Consider the following 12,328-nt stretch of genomic DNA (forward strand, 5'->3'; position numbering starts at 1 on the left):
TCTTCTTGTAGATCTTGTTTCTCTGTAGGATGTAACACATAATACTAGTTTTCTAGACAAAACATTACCCATATAAAACTTTGTATTGTATTGTAGCGCATGCTTTTTGTGTCCATGTGACAATACATGTGCGGTATTTTGCCTCCTTGAATTCGTTTTGTGCTCTTACAGAGGCTTTTTTGTTAGTCCCTGGGCCTTGTATTAAGGTTTTCTTTTTTTGTGGGTTTTTCAAACATAAAGAACTACATGAGTGTCCTAATTAGTCAGTATTTAGTTTTCTATTAACAGAGTTGTTTTTACTCACTCGTGGTTGTATATCTTCTGTATTTCATGGGTTCTTTATGGTTTATTTTCTAGTCTTGTTAAGACTTCTGTTACTGTGACTTTCAGGTAGTACTTAGTTTGCTCCCTTTTTTGTTCCATTCTGTTCCAGTCTCTGTGATTTTTGTCTTTTGGTGTCTCCTGTCTCAAGTTAATCTTGTTTCAGTTGTGTCTTACTTTCTGTTTTATTTTGGTAGCTATTGTTCTCTGTGTCTTGTGTTAAGTTTACCTTCCACCCGTCTCATTACGTTGTCTTCAGCTGTGCTTTGTATACCTTTTTTAAACACTGTCTCAGTCATTGTCAGGTCACCTTGGTAAGCTGTGTCTTCCTTCTCTGTGCTCCTTGATAATTATCCCTGATGTTCTCTGATTTTGAAATCCGCTTTTCCAAACAGTTCATGTTTCGATTGTTGCAGGTGAACTTGCAAAATTAAAGCACTTTGAAATTTCTCTTTTCTTTCCATGTTTACTGACTCTGTGTTAAAGCAACTTCTGTAACAGCACAACAAATTCATCTTAGGACACAATAAAGTACATGATATTATATTACTTACTGAACGAGAACAGATTGTTTCATGATTTGCTGTTAGACTGGGCTAACGGGTAACAGCAGTTTTCCTTTGCATCTTTAATGTTTTTATTTAGGAATCAAATTACTTTGTTCTCAATGTTAAATTCAGAGACTGTCTGATAGCCTAATTTTCTCTGGGTTCATCAACTGCACACTAGCCCTTTCTTAACATTTGTTATTTGATTCACTGTGAGTATGAAATATTTATTTAATTAATATTGATTTGTGGAGACCTACAAAGGATCAAAACATGCTGATAAGAAACTGCTGCCACTGGCAGCTAAATTATGGAAGTATGAGGACTTTAAATGTCAAACTAATGAAAGCTAAATGTTTTGTTAATAGGAGCTTGTTTGTGTCATCAGCTCATCTCTAGTAGCGACTATACTGCTGTGGTCAGGTAAGACCGGCGAGGCCAATCCCCGGAGCTTGGGGCTTGGTTGTCATGGGAGACAGGATGTAACGGCCTTGTATAACTGCGGGCAGCAATTGTGCTGAAACCTGACTCTGCCTTTGAGGAGCTATTGTTCTCCTTCCTCACACCTTCCTCTTGTGGGAGACCGGTGTGCCTTGGGGAAGTGGAGTCGACTTTCACCAGTAGGCCATTTCTCAGGAATATACTTCATGAAATGAACATCTACTTCCCCTCACGGATTCACTCTCACTTCTCTGATCTCCGTCTCTCACTGTCATCTACCTTCACACACAAACTACTAATTTTCCTGGTGTATATTTCACACCAGGCTGACAAGAAGGAATCTGATGCTCTTGCTTTTATTGAAACCTGTTTTTCAGGCTCTTTTCGAGGAGGTGCGGTGCATGTTGTGGTGGACTAATCGCAGCCTACTTGACCCTGATACAGAAAGCTGGACTGGTCGAGGTGTTAATGGTCTCTCGGGCAGCTTTAGGACGACGCAGGCAGGCATACATATGCACTCGTCCCCTCTGTTAGTCATTTATCATGATCCGGGTTACTGTTAATGAATAAAGGTGTCTAAGTATGAGTTATATTAACATGGATCCCTTCTCTTTTTTATCTGCATGCACAAGCGCTGCTGAACGACTGTGTGTTTAATGGCTGTATTGTGAAACCACACAGAATCAGATGCAAGCTCCTTATTGAGTAGTGGATAAATAGGTAGAAAGGGCTTTGAAAGAAAGTAAGTGCAGTTTCCCATTAACGTGCCCGTGCGAATGCATCCCTCCAGGTTTTTGCTTTCCTCTCAGCCTCTCTCTCTCCTCTACCCTCCCTGTCCTCTGAGTGGGTGATTGAATTAATTATGTTTTATCACCTTTTAGCTGATTGAAGTCTACCTTACTCTCTTTAGACAGCTTGTGTTTGTGTCTTCACGCGCTGCGCCAAATGGATCGGGCCTGTCACCCAGTGCAGACACTGCCATCAGTGTTGTCAGAGACTTGGACTCTGAGATCTGAGCGCCGAGTCTGGGTTGTCAGTCGGTGTTTCTGCTGCTTTTGTAGTGGTTTTTTCCCCTTCGTTGTCTTCTTTCTTTCATTCTCGGTAATTCATCTCCATCAAAAAACGAGTCTCAGGCCTTATCCTGTTCATTACTCACACAATGATTTTTGGAACAGTTTCAGGTTTTCTGTAGCACAGTGTGTCTGTCAAGAGAGGTGAGCTCAGGTTTCTTTCATTAGCAAGATACAATAGGACTGCTGGATTAGTTTTGCAACTAATATTCATCTTTCTTATCGAGTAATCAAAATTTATTAGTTCTGTTAATTGCTGTTTTGTGCTCTTTCTATGAGATGTCAGAAAATAATTGGGTTGTCACAACTGGAAGAATTTCGAGGGTGAAACTTTGATATGATAGCTTTTTTTTTTAAAAACATGTGGTTATTAGAAAGAATTCATGATTTAACCGGAGGGGGAAGCTGGCCATTTTATAACCAGGTTTGGATAACCCCTTTCTCAATAATAAATGAAATCATCATTGAGAAATGAACAAAAAAACTATAAATATATATTTATTTATTTGTCTGATATAAAGCTTGTTTTATTCGCTGTAACGTGCGACAAGTGTGACAAAAAAGGTAAAAAAAAAAATAAAAGAAATCAAGAAAAATACTAAATAAATACTTTATTACAGTGCTGCAAATGCAGGGAAATCTATTCAATTCCGTTTTTATGCATGCATGGCATCACCTTGCTCACACCGTGAGCTGTTGCTGTGGGCTTGTGTGTATCACTGGCACAACAGATGCTGTCACATGTGAGAGTGTGAGCATTTTAAACTTAAGAATTGTGAAACCCATTCACTGAACAGACCCTGCATTTGAGGTGCTTAGAATTCATTATAAATGCTTTGTGACACCACTTGTAAAAACTGGCCTTTGGTTGTCCTTGATCATCCAATTCAAATTTGTCTCGATACCCGTTCCGCATGAAAGAAAACCAGGTGCTGTTACAGTTGTGAATTTTAAAATCAACTTGCTGCTAAAGTATCAGTTGTAAACTTGTATAGCTTGTCCTCACTTTCCCAAAACCTAAAGTGATGTATTCAAATTTCTTGTTCAACGTTATTACAAACAGTATTGGGCAAGTTACTTTGAAAAAGTAATTAATTATAGTTACTTTTTTGAAGAACTAACTAGTAACTGAGTTAGTAACTGAGTTACAAGATTCTAAAAGTAATTACTTGATAAGTAACTATTGCGTTACTTTAAAAAAACGTTTAACCCTCTGGGGTCCAGGGTATAATTGGCCATTTTTAACTACTTTTGATTTTACCTCAACATTTTACCTTTAAAAACTATTTCCTTTGCCTTGTTTGGTATCATTCTTTTCAGCACAATCTAACGTGTCTGAATTTACAGTCATGTTTTCATTTTGACATACTGTACTAACACAGTTGATCTAAAATCAGACAAAAAACATAAAATCAGAGTAGAAAAGTTATATTTTTTACTGTAAGAACCACAAACATGTTTACGTTGATTTTTTTAAATAACCATTTCAAACTATTTACAGAACAATCAGCTGTTCTGCATTCAATAACATGCCACACAAATTATTTGTGCCACTCCAAAAAAATAATTTCTGTCCACTATAAAGGAAACATCACAGCCTGATACCTGCAGGTCTGACAGCAGCAGGTGTATCACTCCTGTTTCTACCTGGAGACAGCAGTCGCCTCATTGTTCTGACACACAACACAAAACTATCCACAACACTACACACTAACTACACAAGACAACACATTAACTACACACTCCAAACATGCCAAATCACACATCTCAAAACTTGCTCTCTCTCTTTTTCTAATGTCTTTCTCTCTCTCTTGCCGTCACTCCTAAAACTTCCCCTGTTTTTTTTTGTCTTTTAGCTCATAAGCAGAGAGGTCTCGCTGCGCTGTCCTTAGACAGTAAACGTGACAAAACTATTGAGGAAAAAACGCCGCATATATATTGTTTATCATGACTCTGGTTTTACGTGGCTTATCAACACAATTTAAAAACTGGTATATATCACCTTGTTGCTTTGTCTTTAAGTGGTCGTGTGATTGGCTTACCACAACTACTTTACTCTTCCTCAGTCAAACAGCAGCACTCATGCCATTGTTTTGCCTCCTTAGCTCCAGGTGTTGTGCTAGACAGTGATCGTGATTACCGTCCACGGGAGTGCACAGCTGCTTAAAGCTGTAGCGTCCAGATTACTTACAGCTACTTCCTTGCAACTGAGATAAGATGCGGTAAACTGAACACAGCTTCAACCGTCTGTTTGTTGTAAAATAGTAACGGATTTTCTTGTTAGTAACTGTAACGCCGTTGTAACGATAGGAATAGTAATTAGTTAGATTACTCGTTACTGAAAAAAGTAACGCCGTTACTTGTAACGCTGTTATTCCCATCACTGATTACAAACAATATTTTTATTTAGAAAGCCCCTTAATTGGTATCTACAGATTTTCATTTAGTGATCAGTTGTTATGGTGACTTTTTTCAGATAAATAATATTCCTTGTTCCACAAAATAAAAGTATCCCTTCCCAAGTTCTTAGCTTAGGTCAACAAATAATGCTGGTCTGGTTACTATTGCACACGAACCACTCTTTTTCATCAGTTTTAGCAATTTTAACTAAGGATGTGCGCAAATATTTGACTATATGTTTAAACATTGCTGCTCTTAGTAGCTGGCATTGGAAATACTCGTCATTAAAAGTATTCTGTTTTATTACTGTACCATGGCAGTTATCATGTTCATTCGTTCACACTTAAACAAATATATTTATGGTCTCAATCATGAATTCCAGTCCTTATTTAACACATCACGGTGTGCATTTTGGAAATTATTTTTCAATTTAGAGTAACACAGACAATAAAGAAGGCTGTTTTAAGGAGTGGCGACCTTACCTTATGAGTCTGCCGTGTCCCTGGTTTCAAGATGTCAAGCTCAAGATGGCGCCGTCCGAAATGTGAACCTTAACCGACTTCAGGTGACTTCAGGGTGTCTAAAAAAAAGGAAAACAGCAAAGAATCACAATCAGGCATTCAGAATGAGTGAATATGAATATTTTTCATATATGAAATAATGAAAGCATATACGTTTTCAATTATTTGTTTGTCCATTGCTTTTCTAACATGGATTTTGATTGAAGATTTTGAGTCAGCAGATAAAAAAAAAAAATCTATATTTTATATAAGCCTCAGTGTGATTAAGTGTCCTAGAAAAAACAATTAAACTAAACTTAATTGATAATATTACAGTGAGCATAAGTCACAGTCATGTTAACGTATGCCTTGCTTCAGTGCTTTGTTTCATATTCATCAACATGACAAACATCCATCAGCCTCTCTCCACACGTGTTCTCCACACCGCTGTGATAAACACACGTCGAAACAGGAAGACTCCTGTGCGTCAATACGATCGATCAGCTGATGGATTACGTCGAGGGATGAATTACACACAGTTCACAATTGCCGACAATTAACTAAACAGGCAGGGGATTGATCTACGAGCAGCTAACCTGGCAGGCAGGCAAGATCCTTAATTTTAGGAAGGCAAGTAAAGAAAATGTGACTGCAAAGCTTTGGGAGTGGAAAATGCGATAAGATAGGTGTAATGGGTTTGGGGGGGAGGATGATAGGGGAGCAGGAAACTACACTGGTAGCTGACACATAACGCAGTTGATGCATCCCAGATCCCAAACAACAGAACTCCTTTTGTTAGTTCTGTGCTTGGTAATGTTTGACATCAGGGTCCTGGAAGATACTGTTTACAAAAGACTGTTGGGAGCTGGTTTCAAACTTAGATATTTCTCTCTCTTTTTCTTTGCATGCAGCTCATAAGATTTGCCTGTTTGACGCGGCACATTGGACTTAAGCAAATAGCAGCTTTTATGTGTCCCAGTTCTGTCGTACATGCTAATTCTAAGCAATTTAACAGGCAAGTGCAGGTCAGAGGCACTGACCAGAGAGGAAACAAAAAAAAAAAAAAATCACATATGAACCAATGCACGGGTTGAGTCTCCCATCCAGGCATTAATGACAGCTGGTTATCTCCATGAAAGGAGCACACTATCTCCTGCAGAAGGTCATTCAATGCAGTTAAAGCACTAGAAAAAGCAGCAACAAGGCCTTAAGGACAATTTTTCTTTGCCATGCAGTTTAACTGATCTTCTCTTAGATTTCTGGTAAACTAATTGCCAAAATGTAAAAAATGCAACATAACTATCCAATACTTCCATACTGGGAAACAGATGCTATGTTTATTTAAAACATTCAAATCTGTAATTGCAGTCTTCACATTCTATCCTCTACTTACATAAAAGTATAAATATTTTTTTCCTATGCTATTTTATAAGAATCAACACAACATGTGTTAATTATAATCATACTTGAAAAATACTTGCAATTAAAAGTATTGGTTCACTATGTTCTGTGTGTGGTTTGTCCGAGTTATGCTGCTGTACATTAGCAGAAGGGACTCTGGTGAGTAGGTGCAATCAAAGAATGTATACAAAAGATGGCTTTGGATTAGTTTTGAAGCCCTACGGTGAGTTCACACTAAACATGAAGGTGTGATTATTTACAGTCTTTCCAGTGAGGTAAAGCAAACTGTTCATGCAAGTTAAACATTTCCTGTTGTGTTGAAAAAACTTGTCAGCCTTCGCCTGGTCAGACCAACAGTTGAAAATAGCTTTGCTATTGCTGTCTTTTTCAGGTTTGCACTTTGACAGATCAGGGAAACAGAGGAGGGCTTGACTAAAAGCCAGTAAAGTTGTACGACTTCTTCTGAAAATATGTTTCTGTAGTTTGATTTCAGCTTTTGACTGAAATCCTCATCCCACCGGCAATCCGTGCCACGGTAACTGGCCGATTTTGGTTGGGGTTCTTTGTTCTTCTTAAATTCTTGGCTTTCGGTTAGTGTTGGGATTAGTGCTGTCAGCGTTAATCTCGTCAAAATGACGTTAACGCCATAACCGCATTAATGCGGAAAATCTCCATCAGCGAGTTAACGCGGATCGCCCCGTGCGAGGGCTGCACAGCGTCAACACGTTAGCATGGTTAGCTCGTTAATTATGTCAGTGTCTTGCGGTATTTCAATTATGTGTATTATGTAAGCTTGTTCTCGCCACTGAAAACTTAAAAGACTGAACAATCCATATAATCTGCTTGACAGTTTCAGGTGGTGGTGCCTGCTGGAGCGGGAGGGCTAGTAGGAGGAGTTGGCCGTCCGACTGCGGTCTGGGGTGTGGGGCCTCCCTGCTGCTGCGGAGTCGGGGTGGTCTGCCTCTCCCCACCGCAGGGAAAAGGGTAGCACCACCTGGGTCTGGGTGCAATTCCCCCCTCCAGGGGCAAGGGTACCTAGACCCGGTTTGTAGAGTACGCTTGGGGAGTGTGATTGTGTGTACAGCGTCTCTTTATGTCTGTCTCCACGTTGGTTGAGTGTGGAGTGAGTGCATATGAGAGCATGAGGGTGGGAATGGATGTTTGTGTCTGTGTGTGCCTGTATGTCTGTGTCTATATGTCAGGTTGGGTATCAGACGCCACCTCTCTGGGGACACCTCAGGCCCTCCAAGGTTTGGAGGCCTATCTCCACCCACCACCACTTCCCCTGCCGGTGGCGGACTCCCTCAGGTGTCGGTGTGTTGGTGGTTCTTTGTGTCTGGGGGTGGGCGTCCGGGTACACACCGGCTCACTCCTTGGCGGCCGCTTGTCGGGGCCTGGGGCCTGGGGCTCGCTTGGGCCCCTTTGGAGGTGGGGTGCCCCCGGCCTCTCGGCCTGGGGCTCGGTCACTCAGGCACAGCTGGGGGCCGGCGGAGCTCACGGGCGCGTCACTGCAACTCCCCCTGACTTCTGCTCCGCGGCTGCTGGGCGAGCCCTCATCTGGGACTCTCCTCAGCTCTTACTGGAACAGTGGCGCGGTTGCCCCTCTGTTGGTCTTCCATGGTCTCTTGTGTTCTGGGGGCCTCTGGATGTCTGGAGTTTTGATCTCCTCCATACCCGCTTCACACCCTGGAGGATGGGGCTGTGGCCCCCCCACACTCCCTAGCAGATCATTACATGGAGAAACCTTTGGAATGCAAGCATGCTGATCCACACAGGTATGCACACATGGGTATTCACAGACGCGGACTAAAGCTTTCTTGGCTGCTGCCTCAAAGCACACTGTGCGCTGTCTATCTTGCGTGCTGCACAATATCGTTTATTATTTAGTAAATATTGATATCTATGACTAGCTAGTTTATTGTGATGGTGCTTTGTTTTCTCTATTATTATGTTGCTCTTTGTTGTTTGCTGTCTCCTCTGTTTGTTTGTTTTGTTTGTTTTTTTTTTTTCTCCATACAGGTGACCCAGGAGTTCTTTTTTTTTTTTTTCTCTCTCTTCCCCCCCCTTCTCACCGTCTCTTCTCCCCTTTGGTTTTCTTTCTTTCTCTCCCCCTCTTTCTCTCATTCATTCCCCCTGTCCTATTTATTAAAAAAAAAAAAAAAAAAAATGACAAAGGATGAACTGAAGCTCTGCCATCACGTAATGTCGCATACTGCTGTTTCTGATGTCATTTAAAAAAAAAAAAATTAAAAAAAAAAAAAAAAAAAAAAGGTGGTGGTGCCATGCGATTTTTAATGGGATTGAATTCCTTTGTTTCATGTTTGGTGTGAGCACATTATTGTGTTAGGGTTATGTTTGGCCATTGTTTGTTATTTGGAGCCAGAATTATTATTGTTATTATTATTCATAAACTGTGCAAATGCAATGCACACTAACAGATGCCTGCTAATTAAACCTAAAAAAGTGCTTTGACAGTTCAACCATCCAGCAGTCTGCTTTTTGTTGATTAAAAATGCTGTCAGGACCTGGGGGGATAGCTACAGCTCTGTATGTCGAGACATCGGACAAAAATGGCACCAAAAATTAATAAATACAAGAAAATATAATTTGTTGCGTTTTAAGAAAGATAAAAGTGGTCACAATAGGCACATTTGCTTTTTGTTGCAGGCTGTAAATATGATTTTTTTTTACCTGTAAAGTTTGGCAGTTTAACTCTGGCGTCTATGGAGATCGACTCAAATTTAGAGACAGCCTCATGTGGACATTAATGGAACTGCAGCTTTTCTTTTTCATCTCCTGTGGCTTCATTTTACACGCTTAACCTCCTAGGACCTGGCGTCCACATATGTGAACATCACATTTTGGGTTATTTAGACCAAAATACTCAATTTTGCTCTACAGGGGCCTGATATCCACTTATGAGGACATTATACTGCTACTGTTCTATCGAAATTTTAAACGAATATCCTCATATGTGCCTCTAACTTTTCTTAGAACAAAAATCAGGCAAAAAAAAAATCTGGTAATTCTTTGTTTTTACATTTATCGGGTCCCAATCAGCCCAAATATCAAAGAGAAATTAAAAATGCATGCTGTGGAAGAGTTCGGGTGTTAGGAGGTTAAAGGTTAAATTTTGGGTTCAATCAGTCCCTACTCACACCTTACCACAGCCATAATAAAATTTTATCTGAATACAATTTATATAAAATTTAATGTGTTTTATTTCATAACCTCTAAAAAGACCCAAAGCTTTTCTTATCACTAAGTGGCTGATTTACTGTGACAGAGCCATAAAAGTAAAATGATGTTCTCAACGTGACAAAACTTAATCCCAGTGACTGAGTAAAAGCAGATGATTGAGGATTACCTTCTGTTTGTACTCGACAGAACTTTTCATACTGAACACATGAGCGTGTCACTGCTGTATAAAAGTCATCCGCCCCCTGAGGATGTTCTTCACTTATTTGGTGTCGCACCTACCCGCATCAGCATGGTGCTCATAATCACAGTAAAGCCAACCCTCCCAGGTATTATTATGATGATGACATTTGCCAATAGAAGGGCAGGCAATCACAATAGATGTTTCCATTGCACTAAAAGTGATTTATAGTGGTGCTCGTAGAAATGATTATCCAGAGAGGGCATGTCGACGAAGGAGGATAATAGTACCCTTGTGCCCACAGCCCCTTTCCATGTGGTGTGGAGAGCCTTGACTGCCTCACAAACCCTGTCCCCTTGGATGACTGAGCCTCGCGGCCTTCACTGAGTCTATTCCTCCCTCAGATAAACGCTGCTATAAATAAAAGAACACAAAGCCAATCACCTCTCTGTTTAAAGAGACGTGCCACCTTCCCACACACGGGAGCGTTTGTTTGATCTAATCTCCCTCGTTTGGTCTGAGGCCGCCGGCCTGACTGACTGATTGTTGGAGCTGCTACTGCTGCTGCTGTGTTTGTTGGGGAGACAGAGCCCAAGCTGTGGGTGGTATTTGCCATTTGAGGATTTGCAGCGCTGTAGACCAGATGGCCGTCAACCTTGTGTTGATCTTGGAGCGCAGTCATGCCAAGACGGCTTTCCCCATAGTGGAATAAGAGAACTCGAGATGTTAAACATGCTCCCAGCCCCAAGCTCCTGGCTTCAGTGTGCCACAGAGGGATTATGGTTGGATCTGGCCTGACAGAAGGAGTTGGTCAAGGCTGTAATAGAGCCTGAAGCGAGTGAGAGCTGGCACAGAGCAGGCTCATAGGGTGCCAAAGACTTCCTGTTTCTGCTTCCCTTCAAATCTTAATTCTTACTTTTAAACTTTATTATGATGTCCCACCCTTCAGATATGAAACTGTGCATGTCCCCTAAGCCCAACAGCGTGTTTTACTACCCCCTTATCATTTTGACTCCCTTCTGCACCAATAGCAGAAAGAGGTTTCAAGAAAGGAAATCTCTGCTGTGACTCATGAGGACGTGGGTTATCTGCTAATCAGAAAGTCAATTATTTGATCCCCAGCTCCTCTAGTCTCCCTGTCAAAGTGTTCTCAGCTGAGATGCTGAACCCCAAGTTGCCCAAATGCATCCATCAGAGTGTGATTGTGTGCTTTAAAGCTCTTACACAAAGGGCTTTTAGTGCTCAATCAGAGTAGAAAAGCACTAAATACCTACCAGGCCATTTACCATTTAAAGTTGCTAATTTTCATCAAATTTTAGATTCGTTTCAGAGGTGTAAAAGCAAAGCATATCAAAGGTTTCAACAAGCAACACAGCAAAAATATGGAAAAGTTAAGTTCAGTGAAACAAAAATAAACAAGGCATAAAAATCAAAGTGCTCACTTGAACAAATTGAAGAGTCTTCCTTTAAAATTCACCACACAGTTGGCTCCAACAAATTAAGGAACTCATTTTAATAAATTAATTATTCTAAACATTTCACGCTGTCTACCTGCAGCCAGTCTCCCTTTTTTGACTTTCCACTGGGCTCTACCCCAGTGTGGAGCCCTTCACCTCCTCAGCTGTGCTCTTCAGGCCTGAAATCCACTGCATATTTCTCTTTTCGCCTGTTTGGTTGAGTTGTCCACCCTCTGAACTTTATGTTCAGTTCATCTGAGGTTACCTGGCTGATCTGCACAAGCAGCAACCTTCCTCATTTACTCATTTACATGCACCTAAAGATAAATCTACAAGTGCATGGATATGTTTTAAAATTGACCACTTTTCCTTTTCAAAAATATCTCTGTCTACATTAAATCCCAGCCATATAGCCTGTACCTGTTTAGCACACCATGGGAGGTGCTTTTTGCTATGTAACTCCAACCATATAGCTGTTGGCCAATCAGAAGCCATCAAACAATACAAGGGCACAGTTTGTCTCAAATGTAGATAGAGACTCGCACATCTGACTTTCTAAGATAAAATGTTGTTTTTCCTCGTACATATCTAAAAGCAGAAACTGAGTTGGCTGAGACTGAGTTTCTTCACCTTGGAAGACATTTTTAAAAGCTCAGTTTTTGGTGACGTAAAACACCACTTCCATGTGACCGGAAGGGCAAATTACATTTAGGTTTACCACAGCACATGTTTAGGAGTGGACCGGATGTTATACTCCTAAAATAAAACAAATATAACACAAATACCTGAATGTTAATATTGTCGTTCACTA

At 40.6% G+C, this 12,328-nt stretch overlaps 1 protein-coding gene across 3 annotated transcripts in view; it reads right to left on the bottom strand.

Moving 5' to 3' along the window:
• Positions 1-12,328, bottom strand: part of LOC146567083 (cadherin-20-like) — a 96,470-nt gene that overhangs the window by 54,416 nt on the left and 29,726 nt on the right. For all 3 annotated transcript variants that reach the window (XM_085286687.1, XM_085286686.1, XM_085286688.1), the window contains exon 2: positions 5,263-5,360. The gene's annotated coding sequence lies outside the window, so the exon portion shown is untranslated. The remainder of the gene's footprint in view (positions 1-5,262; positions 5,361-12,328) is intronic.

This window comes from Mchenga conophoros, linkage group LG9 (assembly GCF_057382185.1).
Source record: "Mchenga conophoros isolate Kocher_MC1m ecotype Shallow Benthic linkage group LG9, M_conophoros_male_GT1.1, whole genome shotgun sequence".
NCBI lineage: Eukaryota > Metazoa > Chordata > Actinopteri > Cichliformes > Cichlidae > Mchenga > Mchenga conophoros.